Raw genomic sequence first — 13,228 nt, 5'->3', positions numbered from 1 at the left:
TTTAGTTTACTTCACTAATGTTCTAACCTTTTAAATAGGCCGATTTTGGCAGCAGTTTTCGCTTACGGCCATACCACCTTGAGCACGCCCGATCTCGTCTGATCTCGGAAGCTAAGCAGGGTCGGGCCTGGTTAGTACTTGGATGGGAGACCGCCTGGGAATACCAGGTGCTGTAAGCTTTTTTGTTTAAAAAAAAAAAAAAAAAAAAAAGAGTCACTGAGCTTCTTCAAAAAGCTGGACATAGTCTCTTTGTTTCTTCAAACAGCCTGAAATGGTCTCTGAGCTTCTTCAGAAACCCTGAAAGTGTCTCTTAATTTTTTCCTCAAAAAGCCCGATTTTGGCAGCAGTTTTCGCTTACGGCCATACCACCTTGAGCACGCCCGATCTCGTCTGATCTCGGAAGCTAAGCAGGGTCGGGCCTGGTTAGTACTTGGATGGGAGACCGCCTGGGAATACCAGGTGCTGTAAGCTTTTTTGTTTAAAAAAAAAAAAAAAAAAAAAAGAGTCACTGAGCTTCTTCAAAAAGCTGGACATAGTCTCTTTGTTTCTTCAAACAGCCTGAAATGGTCTCTGAGCTTCTTCAGAAACCCTGAAAGTGTCTCTTAATTTTTTCTTCAAAAAGCCCGATTTTGGCAGCAGTTTTCGCTTACGGCCATACCACCTTGAGCACGCCCGATCTCGTCTGATCTCGGAAGCTAAGCAGGGTCGGGCCTGGTTAGTACTTGGATGGGAGACCGCCTGGGAATACCAGGTGCTGTAAGCTTTTTAGTTTACTTCACTAATGTTCTAACCTTTTAAATAGGCCGATTTTGGCAGCAGTTTTCGCTTACGGCCATACCACCTTGAGCACGCCCGATCTCGTCTGATCTCGGAAGCTAAGCAGGGTCGGGCCTGGTTAGTACTTGGATGGGAGACCGCCTGGGAATACCAGGTGCTGTAAGCTTTTTTGTTTAAAAAAAAAAAAAAAAAAAAAAGAGTCACTGAGCTTCTTCAAAAAGCTGGACATAGTCTCTTTGTTTCTTCAAACAGCCTGAAATGGTCTCTGAGCTTCTTCAAAAACCCTGAAAGTGTCTCTTAATTTTTTCTTCAAAAAGCCCGATTTTGGCAGCAGTTTTCGGTTACGGCCATACCACCTTGAGCACGCCCGATCTCGTCTGATCTCGGAAGCTAAGCAGGGTCGGGCCTGGTTAGTACTTGGATGGGAGACCGCCTGGGAATACCAGGTGCTGTAAGCTTTTTAGTTTACTTCACTAATGTTCTAACCTTTTAAATAGGCCGATTTTGGCAGCAGTTTTTGCTTACGGCCATACCACCTTGAGCACGCCCGATCTCGTCTGATCTCGGAAGCTAAGCAGGGTCGGGCCTGGTTAGTACTTGGATGGGAGACCGCCTGGGAATACCAGGTGCTGTAAGCTTTTTTGTTTAAAAAAAAAAAAAAAAAAAAAAGAGTCACTGAGCTTCTTCAAAAAGCTGGACATAGTCTCTTTGTTTTTTCAAACAGCCTGAAATGGTCTCTGAGCTTCTTCAGAAACCCTGAAAGTGTCTCTTAATTTTTTCTTCAAAAAGCCCGATTTTGGCAGCAGTTTTCGCTTACGGCCATACCACCTTGAGCACGCCCGATCTCGTCTGATCTCGGAAGCTAAGCAGGGTCGGGCCTGGTTAGTACTTGGATGGGAGACCGCCTGGGAATACCAGGTGCTGTAAGCTTTTTAGTTTACTTCACTAATGTTCTAACCTTTTAAATAGGCCGATTTTGGCAGCAGTTTTCGCTTACGGCCATACCACCTTGAGCACGCCCGATCTCGTCTGATCTCGGAAGCTAAGCAGGGTCGGGCCTGGTTAGTACTTGGATGGGAGACCGCCTGGGAATACCAGGTGCTGTAAGCTTTTTTGTTTAAAAAAAAACAACAAAAAAAAAAAGAGTCACTGAGCTTCTTCAAAAAGCTGGACATAGTCTCTTTGTTTCTTCAAACAGCCTGAAATGGTCTCTGCGCTTCTTCAGAAACCCTGAAAGTGTCTCTTAATTTTTTCTTCAAAAAGCCCGATTTTGGCAGCAGTTTTCGCTTACGGCCATACCACCTTGAGCACGCCCGATCTCGTCTGATCTCGGAAGCTAAGCAGGGTCGGGCCTGGTTAGTACTTGGATGGGAGACCGCCTGGGAATACCAGGTGCTGTAAGCTTTTTAGTTTACTTCACTAATGTTCTAACCTTTTAAATAGGCCGATTTTGGCAGCAGTTTTCGCTTACGGCCATACCACCTTGAGCACGCCCGATCTCGTCTGATCTCGGAAGCTAAGCAGGGTCGGGCCTGGTTAGTACTTGGATGGGAGACCGCCTGGGAATACCAGGTGCTGTAAGCTTTTTAGTTTACTTCACTAATGTTCTAACCTTTTAAATAGGCCGATTTTGGCAGCAGTTTTCGCTTACGGCCATACCACCTTGAGCACGCCCGATCTCGTCTGATCTCGGAAGCTAAGCAGGGTCGGGCCTGGTTAGTACTTGGATGGGAGACCGCCTGGGAATACCAGGTGCTGTAAGCTTTTTTGTTTAAAAAAAAAAAAAAAAAAAAAAGAGTCACTGAGCTTCTTCAAAAAGCTGGACATAGTCTCTTTGTTTCTTCAAACAGCCTGAAATGGTCTCTGAGCTTCTTCAGAAACCCTGAAAGTGTCTCTTAATTTTTTCTTCAAAAAGCCCGATTTTGGCAGCAGTTTTCGCTTACGGCCATACCACCTTGAGCACGCCCGATCTCGTCTGATCTCGGAAGCTAAGCAGGGTCGGGCCTGGTTAGTACTTGGATGGGAGACCGCCTGGGAATACCAGGTGCTGTAAGCTTTTTAGTTTACTTCACTAATGTTCTAACCTTTTAAATAGGCCGATTTTGGCAGCAGTTTTCGCTTACGGCCATACCACCTTGAGCACGCCCGATCTCGTCTGATCTCGGAAGCTAAGCAGGGTCGGGCCTGGTTAGTACTTGGATGGGAGACCGCCTGGGAATACCAGGTGCTGTAAGCTTTTTAGTTTACTTCACTAATGTTCTAACCTTTTAAATAGGCCGATTTTGGCAGCAGTTTTCGCTTACGGCCATACCACCTTGAGCACGCCCGATCTCGTCTGATCTCGGAAGCTAAGCAGGGTCGGGCCTGGTTAGTACTTGGATGGGAGACCGCCTGGGAATACCAGGTGCTGTAAGCTTTTTTGTTTAAAAAAAAAAAAAAAAAAAAAAGAGTCACTGAGCTTCTTCAAAAAGCTGGACATAGTCTCTTTGTTTCTTCAAACAGCCTGAAATGGTCTCTGAGCTTCTTCAGAAACCCTGAAAGTGTCTCTTAATTTTTTCTTCAAAAAGCCCGATTTTGGCAGCAGTTTTCGCTTACGGCCATACCACCTTGAGCACGCCCGATCTCGTCTGATCTCGGAAGCTAAGCAGGGTCGGGCCTGGTTAGTACTTGGATGGGAGACCGCCTGGGAATACCAGGTGCTGTAAGCTTTTTAGTTTACTTCACTAATGTTCTAACCTTTTAAATAGGCCGATTTTGGCAGCAGTTTTCGCTTACGGCCATACCACCTTGAGCACGCCCGATCTCGTCTGATCTCGGAAGCTAAGCAGGGTCGGGCCTGGTTAGTACTTGGATGGGAGACCGCCTGGGAATACCAGGTGCTGTAAGCTTTTTTGTTTAAAAAAAAACAAACAAAAAAAAAAGAGTCACTGAGCTTCTTCAAAAAGCTGGACATAGTCTCTTTGTTTCTTCAAACAGCCTGAAATGGTCTCTGCGCTTCTTCAGAAACCCTGAAAGTGTCTCTTAATTTTTTCTTCAAAAAGCCCGATTTTGGCAGCAGTTTTCGCTTACGGCCATACCACCTTGAGCACGCCCGATCTCGTCTGATCTCGGAAGCTAAGCAGGGTCGGGCCTGGTTAGTACTTGGATGGGAGACCGCCTGGGAATACCAGGTGCTGTAAGCTTTTTAGTTTACTTCACTAATGTTCTAACCTTTTAAATAGGCCGATTTTGGCAGCAGTTTTCGCTTACGGCCATACCACCTTGAGCACGCCCGATCTCGTCTGATCTCGGAAGCTAAGCAGGGTCGGGCCTGGTTAGTACTTGGATGGGAGACCGCCTGGGAATACCAGGTGCTGTAAGCTTTTTAGTTTACTTCACTAATGTTCTAACCTTTTAAATAGGCCGATTTTGGCAGCAGTTTTCGCTTACGGCCATACCACCTTGAGCACGCCCGATCTCGTCTGATCTCGGAAGCTAAGCAGGGTCGGGCCTGGTTAGTACTTGGATGGGAGACCGCCTGGGAATACCAGGTGCTGTAAGCTTTTTTGTTTAAAAAAAAAAAAAAAAAAAAAAGAGTCACTGAGCTTCTTCAAAAAGCTGGACATAGTCTCTTTGTTTCTTCAAACAGCCTGAAATGGTCTCTGAGCTTCTTCAGAAACCCTGAAAGTGTCTCTTAATTTTTTCTTCAAAAAGCCCGATTTTGGCAGCAGTTTTCGCTTACGGCCATACCACTTTGAGGGCGCTGTTGAGCAAACTAGGAAGTGGTGTGTCTTGAATACCAAGAGGCTCTCTTAGTTTATGTTATATGTTTTTTTGTTTAAAAGTGTTTTAAAAAAGTTTCTAGTAGTATAGTGTTCATTTTTTGTTTCAAACCACTTTCCAGCAGCCTTGTGCTGTCTGGGGAGTGTCTTTTGTGCATTGTTTTTCGTTAAAATGAGTCAAACGGATGGATTAACTGGCAAAGACATGGGAATGGCGGCGGACAATGGAAAAGAGAACGACCAAGGAAAAGGACAAAGACGACGAGAACAGATTGAAGAAAACAAGATGGAAAACAAGAGGAGTTATGCAAAAGAGGCAACAGTAACAGTGGACATGGGAGATGTCAGCGATGGAAGGGCAGAGGATTTAATCAAAGTGATTGCAGAGAAAGTAGGAGTTGGGAAGATTTTAGCAGTAAGACCTAAACAAAATAGACTGTATGAAGTGACTTTGACAAACGAAGAATCCTGTGATGAACTTCTGGATGGACTGGAATTGAAAGGAGTAAAATGTGAGGTGAAAAAGTTACAGGAGAGGGAGTACGCAGTCTCGTTTATGCATCTGCCAGCCTACCTGGAGGACAGAGATATTGTGGACAAACTGAAAGGTTGGGGAGTATCCCCCACGTCCAGGATAAGGCGAAGATACTACCCGGGGACGGAAATAGAGGACGGTACACGGTTTGTACGGGTGAGGTTCCCCAAGGAGGTAGTGTCACTACCGTATAGCACCAGATTTGAGACTGCAGAGGGAACTCAACATTTTAGGATCATACACAATCGTCAGGTTAAAACCTGTCGATTGTGTATGAATCCGGAACACATGTTGAGGGATTGCCCAGAGTTTCGGTGCTACAAATGTGAACAACAAGGGCACTTTGCAAGAGACTGCAAGGCAGTGAAGTGCCCAGCTTGTCAAGAAATCCTTGAGAAATGTGAATGTTGGAGGGCAGGTGAAGGAGAGGAGGAAGAGGAGCAACAAGAGGTGGGAGGGCAGATGCAGGATGAGACTGTGGAAACCCAAAGGGAAGAGCAACGAGAGGAAACGAGGGCAGAAAAGAAGAAAGAAGCAGAAAGGATGGAAGAAGGAGTCAGCACAACAGAGGAGGAATCAACATATAAGAGGGCCGAGCATATGGAAATGGAGAACAGGAAAAGAGACAGTAAAATAGAGGAGGACAGTGATACATGTGAGAGGGAAAAGAAGCAGGAATCAAAGAGTGACGAAAAAGAACTGGGAGAAGAGATAAGAACTGAAGATGACCAGGACAAAGAGGATTTACAGATGCAAATGGACTCACAGATTGGAATACAAGGACAACAGGAGACGGAGGAGGAGAATATGGACAAAACAGAAATGGAAAAGGAGGAGATGGGGAGAACAGAGTGGGAAAAGGTGATGACGACCAGAAGAAGACTGCTAAAGGTAACCCCAAGTGTAGAATTTGCACAAAAAAGACATGTAACAAGAGAACAATGTAAGGAAAAGGGGACCAAAAGAAAAGATTGTGATGAAAATAGTTTTGGGGTTTTGGTGGATGTGGAAGAAGAAAATTAATGAAGTGGACATTATGGACTTATATGCATTTAATGCTGCTAAAAATAGCAGTATTAAATGTTAGAGGTGTAGTGAATAATGAAAAATTTGACAACTTAACGGTAACATGTAAAAAAGCTAATGTAATATTACTACAGGAAACAAATTGGAGAGAAGAGATAATGGATAGGTTAAAAAAGAAATGGAGTGGGGATATTTTTTATAATAATGGTGATGGGAAAAGAGGAAGAGGGGTAGCGATTTTAATCAAAAGAAGAGTGGGAGAAAAAATAAAAGTAGTGTATGATGATAAGGAGGGGAAATGTATAGCGGTGAAAATAGAAGGAGAGGAATGTGTTACTATATTTAATATACACGCACCAGTAATTGAAAAAGAGAAAGTTTTATTTTTTAGGAAAATTAAGGAAATTGCTGGTAATTTGGGAAATTTTGTAATAATGGGTGACTTTAATACGGTTTTTAGTAAAATGGATATTACTGAAGGAATGGTTTTTAAATCTGATAGTGGGAGAAAAGAGTTAAAAGGGATGATGGAGGAAAATGATTTAGTGGAAGTGTGGCGAGAAAGAAATGAAGGGATAAGAGAATTTTCAAGACAACAGCTGGTGAAGGATTTTATGTGTAGAAGTAGAATTGATTTCATGTTAAGTAAAAGGGATTTAGTTGAATTTATAGACAGTATATATTATAAAGAAACTTTTTTAAGTGATCATAAGATTTTATGGGCTGAAATTGATATGAGTGGAATAAAAAGGGGACCAGGTTTATGGATGCTAAATACTGAGATTTTAAAAACAGAAGAATTTTGTATGGAAATAGAAGAATTGATGAAAAGAGAGATGGAAGATCAATTATACAATGAAGATAAAAGGATATGGTGGGATAATATGAAATATGAAATAAGTAAATGCACTAAGGAATATAGTAGGTTGATACAAAAAGCCAAAAAAGCAGAAGAATATAGAATAAGAAGGGAACTGAAAGAAGAGCAAAGTAAGGATGGAAAGGATTCACAAAGAATTATATATTTGGAAGAAAAAATAAAAGAAATGGATGAAAGGAAATGTAAAGGAGCGATGGTAAGAAGTAGAGCAAAGTATATAGTAGAAGGGGAAAAGTGTACAAAATTCTTTTTTAACATGGAGAAAAATAGGCAAAGAGCAGGAATTATCAAAGAGTTAAGAAGTAAAGATGGGGGAAAAGTGACAGAAACACAAGATGTATTAAAGGAAATAAAAGATTTTTATGAGGAACTATTTAGAAGCGAGCAACTGGATCAAGAACAGAAAACATTTTTTGAAGAAAAAATTAAAACAAGAGTAGATGATGATGATAAAAAGTTAGCTGAGAAAGATATTGGAAAGGAGGAAATAGAAGAGGCAATTATGCAATTGAGTAATGGGAAGAGTCCAGGAAGAGATGGGATACCAAATGAATTTTATAAGGTTTTTAGTAAAGTATTGATACCGATTTTAAAAGAAGTTTATAAGGACATTTTTAAAAGAGATGAAATGAGTAATTTTATGGGGATAGGGTTGATTAAATTAATTTATAAAAAAAGAGGAGACATTAAAGATCTAAAAAACTATAGGCCAATAACAATGTTGAATAGTGATTTTAAAATTTTGGCAAAAATTTTAGCTAATAGATTAAAAATGATTTTACCGAACATAATTCAGACGAACCAAGCATATGCAATAAGGGGAAGAGATATTACGGATACGATTAGTAGTATAAGAGATGTGGTTAGTTTTATGATAGCAGAAAAGAAAAGAGGTTATGTGATTAGCTTGGATCTGGAGAAGGCGTTTGATAGAGTTGAGCACCAATTTTTATTTGGGGTCTTGAAACAGTATGGGTTTGGGGAAAATTTTATCAAATGGATAAAGATTTTATACAAAGATGTAAGAAGTCAGATTAAATGTAATGGATTTGTGACGGAGACTTTTAAATTAACACGATCCATAAGACAAGGATGTCCACTATCTGCATTGTTATATAGCTTAGTTGCAGAAGCATTGGGGTTGGCTTTAAAAGAGGAAAAGGGAATAAAGGGAATAGAAATAGAAGGAATGGGGGAATTACAGAAAGTTTATCAATATGCAGACGATACGACATTAATAGTAAGAGATGTGGATGATGTAAGAAAATCAATGAATATAATTGAAAGGTATTGTAAGGGGTCCGGAGCTAAAGTAAATATACAAAAAACGTTTTTTATGAGTATAGGAGAGGTAGGAGAGAAAGTACAAAGTTTTTACTCATTTAAAGAGGAAGACAATTTGAAAATTTTAGGGGTTTGGATTGGGAGGAATGAAAAAATAGGGAGAGATTTGATGTGGGAAGAGGTGGTTGGGAAAATGGAAAGGATTTTAAATTATTGGAAATTAAGATCACTAACATTAAAAGGGAAGGTATTGGCTTTTAATGCATTGGTACTGGCAAAAATGTGGTATGTTTTAGGGGTGGTGCCAATGCCCACATGGATTGTTAAAAGGATTAAAACCGCAGCTTTAAATTTTATTTGGGATTCTAAACCACCAAAAATAGCTTACAATACAATAATAGGAGCAGTGGGAGACGGTGGATTAGGGTTGCAAGACCCAGAGCTAAAGAAAAAGAGTTTTAGAATTAAAATAGTGAAGAAGTTTTTAAATGAAGAGAACAAGGCTGAATGGAAGAAAACGATGAGATTCTATTTAAACAAGTGTGGTAATATGGAAATTGGGAATAATATATTGTGTATGAAATTGAAACAAGAAATGTTAAAAGGAATCCCGGAGTTTTATAAAGAAGTTTTGGAGGCATGGAAAGACTTTTTACCCAACGTATGTTTTAAACCAGAAAAGAGGGATGAATTTTTAAATCAGCCACTGTTTTTAAATGAGAACGTTTTATACAAAGGAAAATATTTATATTTTAAGCTGTGGATTGAGGCTGGTTTTAAAAAAGTAAGAGATGTCTTATATGAAGTGAAAGAAGGATATTTACCAATGCAAGCAATTATTGATGGAGTTGAGGAAGTAAAAGATGATTTTAATGTTAAAACTTTAGAGCAACAGTATGAACAGGTGAAAGAAGCAATACCAAAAGAATGGTTAAGGAAAATAGAAAAGAATGAGGAAGATAAAGAAGGTAATAAAATGCAAGTTTTTGTAAAAGGACCTAAAGAAATGGAAAATTTTCATTTAAAATCTGTCAAAGACTTTTATGTTTATTTTAGGAAGAATGTGTTTAAAGAACCAGTAGCTATTCAGTTTTGGAAAAAGGTTTTTATTGATTTGGATGAAAAGAGACTATGGGGCAACCTAAGTAAATGGTATATGGATGTTAAAATGGAAAATTTGGATTTTAAGATTAGACATAATATCATTTTTACTAGGGTGAAACTGCACAAAATGGGATTAGTAGAAGATTCATTATGCAAAGTATGTAATGTAAGACATGAGGGAATTGTACATATGTTTTTATTATGTGAAGAAATACAAACTTTTAAAGAAAAATTGAAAAAGGTAATAAAAGGTTTGTTGGGAGATAAAAGTAGTTCGATTGAGGATGAACAAGATTGGAATTGTGTGTTCTTATTTGGTGTTAATGAAAAATGTGAAAATCAAAATATTGTTAATGTGTTTTTAACTGTTGCAAGATATGTTATTTGGGTGAGGAGGAACATGGCAGGAGAAAAAAAGGGAAAAGTGGAATTATGGACTTATTTTACCAAAAGACTGAATGTGTACATTAAGGCATTGGAAGTTTACTGCCGTGAAGAAAGAAAGAATCCCATTTTTGAGAAGATATTTCTTAAAAATAATTCTTATATAATGATGACTGAAAATGGACTGCAAATGAAATTGTAAAATTGTAAATTGTCGTACAAATTTGTATAGGACAGAATGTTAATATGGTGATGGTCTAAATGATGAATCAATGGAAAATGTATTTTACTGTATGTTTTAAATGTCTTTTTAATAAAAAAAAAAAAAAAAAAAAAAAAAAAAAAAAAAGCACGCCCGATCTCGTCTGATCTCGGAAGCTAAGCAGGGTCGGGCCTGGTTAGTACTTGGATGGGAGACCGCCTGGGAATACCAGGTGCTGTAAGCTTTTTAGTTTACTTCACTAATGTTCTAACCTTTTAAATAGGCCGATTTTGGCAGCAGTTTTCGCTTACGGCCATACCACCTTGAGCACGCCCGATCTCGTCTGATCTCGGAAGCTAAGCAGGGTCGGGCCTGGTTAGTACTTGGATGGGAGACCGCCTGGGAATACCAGGTGCTGTAAGCTTTTTTGTTTAAAAAAAAAAAAAAAAAAAAAAGAGTCACTGAGCTTCTTCAAAAAGCTGGACATAGTCTCTTTGTTTCTTCAAACAGCCTGAAATGGTCTCTGAGCTTCTTCAGAAACCCTGAAAGTGTCTCTTAATTTTTTCTTCAAAAAGCCCGATTTTGGCAGCAGTTTTCGCTTACGGCCATACCACCTTGAGCACGCCCGATCTCGTCTGATCTCGGAAGCTAAGCAGGGTCGGGCCTGGTTAGTACTTGGATGGGAGACCGCCTGGGAATACCAGGTGCTGTAAGCTTTTTAGTTTACTTCACTAATGTTCTAACCTTTTAAATAGGCCGATTTTGGCAGCAGTTTTCGCTTACGGCCATACCACCATGAGCACGCCCGATCTCGTCTGATCTCGGAAGCTAAGCAGGGTCGGGCCTGGTTAGTACTTGGATGGGAGACCGCCTGGGAATACCAGGTGCTGTAAGCTTTTTTGTTTAAAAAAAAAAAAAAAAAAAAAGAGTCACTGAGCTTCTTCAAAAAGCTGGACATAGTCTCTTTGTTTCTTCAAACAGCCTGAAATGGTCTCTGAGCTTCTTCAGAAACCCTGAAAGTGTCTCTTAATTTTTTCTTCAAAAAGCCCGATTTTGGCAGCAGTTTTCGCTTACGGCCATACCACCTTGAGCACGCCCGATCTCGTCTGATCTCGGAAGCTAAGCAGGGTCGGGCCTGGTTAGTACTTGGATGGGAGACCGCCTGGGAATACCAGGTGCTGTAAGCTTTTTTGTTTAAAAAAAAAAAAAAAAAAAAAAGAGTCACTGAGCTTCTTCAAAAAGCTGGACATAGTCTCTTTGTTTTTTCAAACAGCCTGAAATGGTCTCTGAGCTTCTTCAGAAACCCTGAAAGTGTCTCTTAATTTTTTCTTCAAAAAGCCCGATTTTGGCAGCAGTTTTCGCTTACGGCCATACCACCTTGAGCACGCCCGATCTCGTCTGATCTCGGAAGCTAAGCAGGGTCGGGCCTGGTTAGTACTTGGATGGGAGACCGCCTGGGAATACCAGGTGCTGTAAGCTTTTTAGTTTACTTCACTAATGTTCTAACCTTTTAAATAGGCCGATTTTGGCAGCAGTTTTCGCTTACGGCCATACCACCTTGAGCACGCCCGATCTCGTCTGATCTCGGAAGCTAAGCAGGGTCGGGCCTGGTTAGTACTTGGATGGGAGACCGCCTGGGAATACCAGGTGCTGTAAGCTTTTTTGTTTAAAAAAAAACAACAAAAAAAAAAAGAGTCACTGAGCTTCTTCAAAAAGCTGGACATAGTCTCTTTGTTTCTTCAAACAGCCTGAAATGGTCTCTGCGCTTCTTCAGAAACCCTGAAAGTGTCTCTTAATTTTTTCTTCAAAAAGCCCGATTTTGGCAGCAGTTTTCGCTTACGGCCATACCACCTTGAGCACGCCCGATCTCGTCTGATCTCGGAAGCTAAGCAGGGTCGGGCCTGGTTAGTACTTGGATGGGAGACCGCCTGGGAATACCAGGTGCTGTAAGCTTTTTAGTTTACTTCACTAATGTTCTAACCTTTTAAATAGGCCGATTTTGGCAGCAGTTTTCGCTTACGGCCATACCACCTTGAGCACGCCCGATCTCGTCTGATCTCGGAAGCTAAGCAGGGTCGGGCCTGGTTAGTACTTGGATGGGAGACCGCCTGGGAATACCAGGTGCTGTAAGCTTTTTAGTTTACTTCACTAATGTTCTAACCTTTTAAATAGGCCGATTTTGGCAGCAGTTTTCGCTTACGGCCATACCACCTTGAGCACGCCCGATCTCGTCTGATCTCGGAAGCTAAGCAGGGTCGGGCCTGGTTAGTACTTGGATGGGAGACCGCCTGGGAATACCAGGTGCTGTAAGCTTTTTAGTTTACTTCACTAATGTTCTAACCTTTTAAATAGGCCGATTTTGGCAGCAGTTTTCGCTTACGGCCATACCACCTTGAGCACGCCCGATCTCGTCTGATCTCGGAAGCTAAGCAGGGTCGGGCCTGGTTAGTACTTGGATGGGAGACCGCCTGGGAATACCAGGTGCTGTAAGCTTTTTTGTTTAAAAAAAAAAAAAAAAAAAAAAGAGTCACTGAGCTTCTTCAAAAAGCTGGACATAGTCTCTTTGTTTCTTCAAACAGCCTGAAATGGTCTCTGAGCTTCTTCAGAAACCCTGAAAGTGTCTCTTAATTTTTTCTTCAAAAAGCCCGATTTTGGCAGCAGTTTTCGCTTACGGCCATACCACCTTGAGCACGCCCGATCTCGTCTGATCTCGGAAGCTAAGCAGGGTCGGGCCTGGTTAGTACTTGGATGGGAGACCGCCTGGGAATACCAGGTGCTGTAAGCTTTTTTGTTTAAAAAAAAAAAAAAAAAAAAAGAGTCACTGAGCTTCTTCAAAAAGCTGGACATAGTCTCTTTGTTTCTTCAAACAGCCTGAAATGGTCTCTGAGCTTCTTCAGAAACCCTGAAAGTGTCTCTTAATTTTTTCTTCAAAAAGCCCGATTTTGGCAGCAGTTTTCGCTTACGGCCATACCACCTTGAGCACGCCCGATCTCGTCTGATCTCGGAAGCTAAGCAGGGTCGGGCCTGGTTAGTACTTGGATGGGAGACCGCCTGGGAATACCAGGTGCTGTAAGCTTTTTAGTTTACTTCACTAATGTTCTAACCTTTTAAATAGGCCGATTTTGGCAGCAGTTTTCGCTTACGGCCATACCACCTTGAGCACGCCCGATCTCGTCTGATCTCGGAAGCTAAGCAGGGTCGGGCCTGGTTAGTACTTGGATGGGAGACCGCCTGGGAATACCAGGTGCTGTAAGCTTTTTTGTTTAAAAAAAAAA

The 13,228-nt window shown here is 41.0% G+C and overlaps 32 non-coding genes across 32 annotated transcripts; all 32 read left to right on the top strand.

Annotated features, from left to right (window-relative positions):
- Positions 1 to 60: 60 nt before the first annotated feature.
- Positions 61 to 179, top strand: LOC130078943 (5S ribosomal RNA). The gene has a single exon (XR_008806071.1). It is a non-coding gene; the product is annotated as a 5S ribosomal RNA (ribosomal RNA).
- Positions 180 to 352: 173 nt separating this feature from the next.
- LOC130078940 (5S ribosomal RNA) lies at positions 353 to 471 on the top strand. Its single transcript, XR_008806070.1, has one exon. It is a non-coding gene; the product is annotated as a 5S ribosomal RNA (ribosomal RNA).
- A 173-nt stretch (positions 472 to 644) lies between these two features.
- LOC130078939 (5S ribosomal RNA) lies at positions 645 to 763 on the top strand. The gene has a single exon (XR_008806069.1). It is a non-coding gene; the product is annotated as a 5S ribosomal RNA (ribosomal RNA).
- Positions 764 to 824: 61 nt separating this feature from the next.
- LOC130078938 (5S ribosomal RNA) lies at positions 825 to 943 on the top strand. The gene has a single exon (XR_008806068.1). It is a non-coding gene; the product is annotated as a 5S ribosomal RNA (ribosomal RNA).
- Positions 944 to 1,116: 173 nt separating this feature from the next.
- On the top strand, positions 1,117 to 1,235 carry LOC130079320 (5S ribosomal RNA). The gene has a single exon (XR_008806423.1). It is a non-coding gene; the product is annotated as a 5S ribosomal RNA (ribosomal RNA).
- Positions 1,236 to 1,296: 61 nt separating this feature from the next.
- Positions 1,297 to 1,415, top strand: LOC130078937 (5S ribosomal RNA). Its single transcript, XR_008806067.1, has one exon. It is a non-coding gene; the product is annotated as a 5S ribosomal RNA (ribosomal RNA).
- A 173-nt stretch (positions 1,416 to 1,588) lies between these two features.
- LOC130078936 (5S ribosomal RNA) lies at positions 1,589 to 1,707 on the top strand. Its single transcript, XR_008806066.1, has one exon. It is a non-coding gene; the product is annotated as a 5S ribosomal RNA (ribosomal RNA).
- Positions 1,708 to 1,768: 61 nt separating this feature from the next.
- On the top strand, positions 1,769 to 1,887 carry LOC130078935 (5S ribosomal RNA). The gene has a single exon (XR_008806065.1). It is a non-coding gene; the product is annotated as a 5S ribosomal RNA (ribosomal RNA).
- A 175-nt stretch (positions 1,888 to 2,062) lies between these two features.
- LOC130078934 (5S ribosomal RNA) lies at positions 2,063 to 2,181 on the top strand. Its single transcript, XR_008806064.1, has one exon. It is a non-coding gene; the product is annotated as a 5S ribosomal RNA (ribosomal RNA).
- Positions 2,182 to 2,242: 61 nt separating this feature from the next.
- On the top strand, positions 2,243 to 2,361 carry LOC130078933 (5S ribosomal RNA). Its single transcript, XR_008806063.1, has one exon. It is a non-coding gene; the product is annotated as a 5S ribosomal RNA (ribosomal RNA).
- Positions 2,362 to 2,422: 61 nt separating this feature from the next.
- On the top strand, positions 2,423 to 2,541 carry LOC130078931 (5S ribosomal RNA). The gene has a single exon (XR_008806061.1). It is a non-coding gene; the product is annotated as a 5S ribosomal RNA (ribosomal RNA).
- A 173-nt stretch (positions 2,542 to 2,714) lies between these two features.
- Positions 2,715 to 2,833, top strand: LOC130078930 (5S ribosomal RNA). Its single transcript, XR_008806060.1, has one exon. It is a non-coding gene; the product is annotated as a 5S ribosomal RNA (ribosomal RNA).
- A 61-nt stretch (positions 2,834 to 2,894) lies between these two features.
- Positions 2,895 to 3,013, top strand: LOC130078929 (5S ribosomal RNA). The gene has a single exon (XR_008806059.1). It is a non-coding gene; the product is annotated as a 5S ribosomal RNA (ribosomal RNA).
- Positions 3,014 to 3,074: 61 nt separating this feature from the next.
- LOC130078928 (5S ribosomal RNA) lies at positions 3,075 to 3,193 on the top strand. Its single transcript, XR_008806058.1, has one exon. It is a non-coding gene; the product is annotated as a 5S ribosomal RNA (ribosomal RNA).
- A 173-nt stretch (positions 3,194 to 3,366) lies between these two features.
- LOC130078927 (5S ribosomal RNA) lies at positions 3,367 to 3,485 on the top strand. Its single transcript, XR_008806057.1, has one exon. It is a non-coding gene; the product is annotated as a 5S ribosomal RNA (ribosomal RNA).
- Positions 3,486 to 3,546: 61 nt separating this feature from the next.
- Positions 3,547 to 3,665, top strand: LOC130078926 (5S ribosomal RNA). Its single transcript, XR_008806056.1, has one exon. It is a non-coding gene; the product is annotated as a 5S ribosomal RNA (ribosomal RNA).
- Positions 3,666 to 3,840: 175 nt separating this feature from the next.
- LOC130078924 (5S ribosomal RNA) lies at positions 3,841 to 3,959 on the top strand. Its single transcript, XR_008806055.1, has one exon. It is a non-coding gene; the product is annotated as a 5S ribosomal RNA (ribosomal RNA).
- Positions 3,960 to 4,020: 61 nt separating this feature from the next.
- On the top strand, positions 4,021 to 4,139 carry LOC130078923 (5S ribosomal RNA). The gene has a single exon (XR_008806054.1). It is a non-coding gene; the product is annotated as a 5S ribosomal RNA (ribosomal RNA).
- Positions 4,140 to 4,200: 61 nt separating this feature from the next.
- On the top strand, positions 4,201 to 4,319 carry LOC130078922 (5S ribosomal RNA). Its single transcript, XR_008806053.1, has one exon. It is a non-coding gene; the product is annotated as a 5S ribosomal RNA (ribosomal RNA).
- A 5,939-nt stretch (positions 4,320 to 10,258) lies between these two features.
- LOC130078921 (5S ribosomal RNA) lies at positions 10,259 to 10,377 on the top strand. The gene has a single exon (XR_008806052.1). It is a non-coding gene; the product is annotated as a 5S ribosomal RNA (ribosomal RNA).
- Positions 10,378 to 10,550: 173 nt separating this feature from the next.
- Positions 10,551 to 10,669, top strand: LOC130078919 (5S ribosomal RNA). The gene has a single exon (XR_008806050.1). It is a non-coding gene; the product is annotated as a 5S ribosomal RNA (ribosomal RNA).
- A 61-nt stretch (positions 10,670 to 10,730) lies between these two features.
- Positions 10,731 to 10,849, top strand: LOC130079281 (5S ribosomal RNA). Its single transcript, XR_008806387.1, has one exon. It is a non-coding gene; the product is annotated as a 5S ribosomal RNA (ribosomal RNA).
- Positions 10,850 to 11,021: 172 nt separating this feature from the next.
- On the top strand, positions 11,022 to 11,140 carry LOC130078918 (5S ribosomal RNA). Its single transcript, XR_008806049.1, has one exon. It is a non-coding gene; the product is annotated as a 5S ribosomal RNA (ribosomal RNA).
- Positions 11,141 to 11,313: 173 nt separating this feature from the next.
- LOC130078917 (5S ribosomal RNA) lies at positions 11,314 to 11,432 on the top strand. The gene has a single exon (XR_008806048.1). It is a non-coding gene; the product is annotated as a 5S ribosomal RNA (ribosomal RNA).
- A 61-nt stretch (positions 11,433 to 11,493) lies between these two features.
- LOC130078916 (5S ribosomal RNA) lies at positions 11,494 to 11,612 on the top strand. Its single transcript, XR_008806047.1, has one exon. It is a non-coding gene; the product is annotated as a 5S ribosomal RNA (ribosomal RNA).
- A 175-nt stretch (positions 11,613 to 11,787) lies between these two features.
- LOC130078915 (5S ribosomal RNA) lies at positions 11,788 to 11,906 on the top strand. The gene has a single exon (XR_008806046.1). It is a non-coding gene; the product is annotated as a 5S ribosomal RNA (ribosomal RNA).
- Positions 11,907 to 11,967: 61 nt separating this feature from the next.
- LOC130078914 (5S ribosomal RNA) lies at positions 11,968 to 12,086 on the top strand. Its single transcript, XR_008806045.1, has one exon. It is a non-coding gene; the product is annotated as a 5S ribosomal RNA (ribosomal RNA).
- Positions 12,087 to 12,147: 61 nt separating this feature from the next.
- LOC130078913 (5S ribosomal RNA) lies at positions 12,148 to 12,266 on the top strand. Its single transcript, XR_008806044.1, has one exon. It is a non-coding gene; the product is annotated as a 5S ribosomal RNA (ribosomal RNA).
- A 61-nt stretch (positions 12,267 to 12,327) lies between these two features.
- LOC130078912 (5S ribosomal RNA) lies at positions 12,328 to 12,446 on the top strand. Its single transcript, XR_008806043.1, has one exon. It is a non-coding gene; the product is annotated as a 5S ribosomal RNA (ribosomal RNA).
- Positions 12,447 to 12,619: 173 nt separating this feature from the next.
- Positions 12,620 to 12,738, top strand: LOC130078911 (5S ribosomal RNA). The gene has a single exon (XR_008806042.1). It is a non-coding gene; the product is annotated as a 5S ribosomal RNA (ribosomal RNA).
- A 172-nt stretch (positions 12,739 to 12,910) lies between these two features.
- On the top strand, positions 12,911 to 13,029 carry LOC130078910 (5S ribosomal RNA). The gene has a single exon (XR_008806041.1). It is a non-coding gene; the product is annotated as a 5S ribosomal RNA (ribosomal RNA).
- A 61-nt stretch (positions 13,030 to 13,090) lies between these two features.
- LOC130078908 (5S ribosomal RNA) lies at positions 13,091 to 13,209 on the top strand. The gene has a single exon (XR_008806039.1). It is a non-coding gene; the product is annotated as a 5S ribosomal RNA (ribosomal RNA).
- The last annotated feature ends 19 nt before the right edge of the window (positions 13,210 to 13,228 follow it).

This window comes from Rhinichthys klamathensis, unplaced genomic scaffold (assembly GCF_029890125.1).
Source record: "Rhinichthys klamathensis goyatoka isolate OS25496 unplaced genomic scaffold, OSU_Roscu_1.1 h1tg001008l_1, whole genome shotgun sequence".
Lineage (NCBI taxonomy): Eukaryota > Metazoa > Chordata > Actinopteri > Cypriniformes > Leuciscidae > Rhinichthys > Rhinichthys klamathensis.
This window is presented reverse-complemented; position numbering and strand designations above follow the sequence as displayed.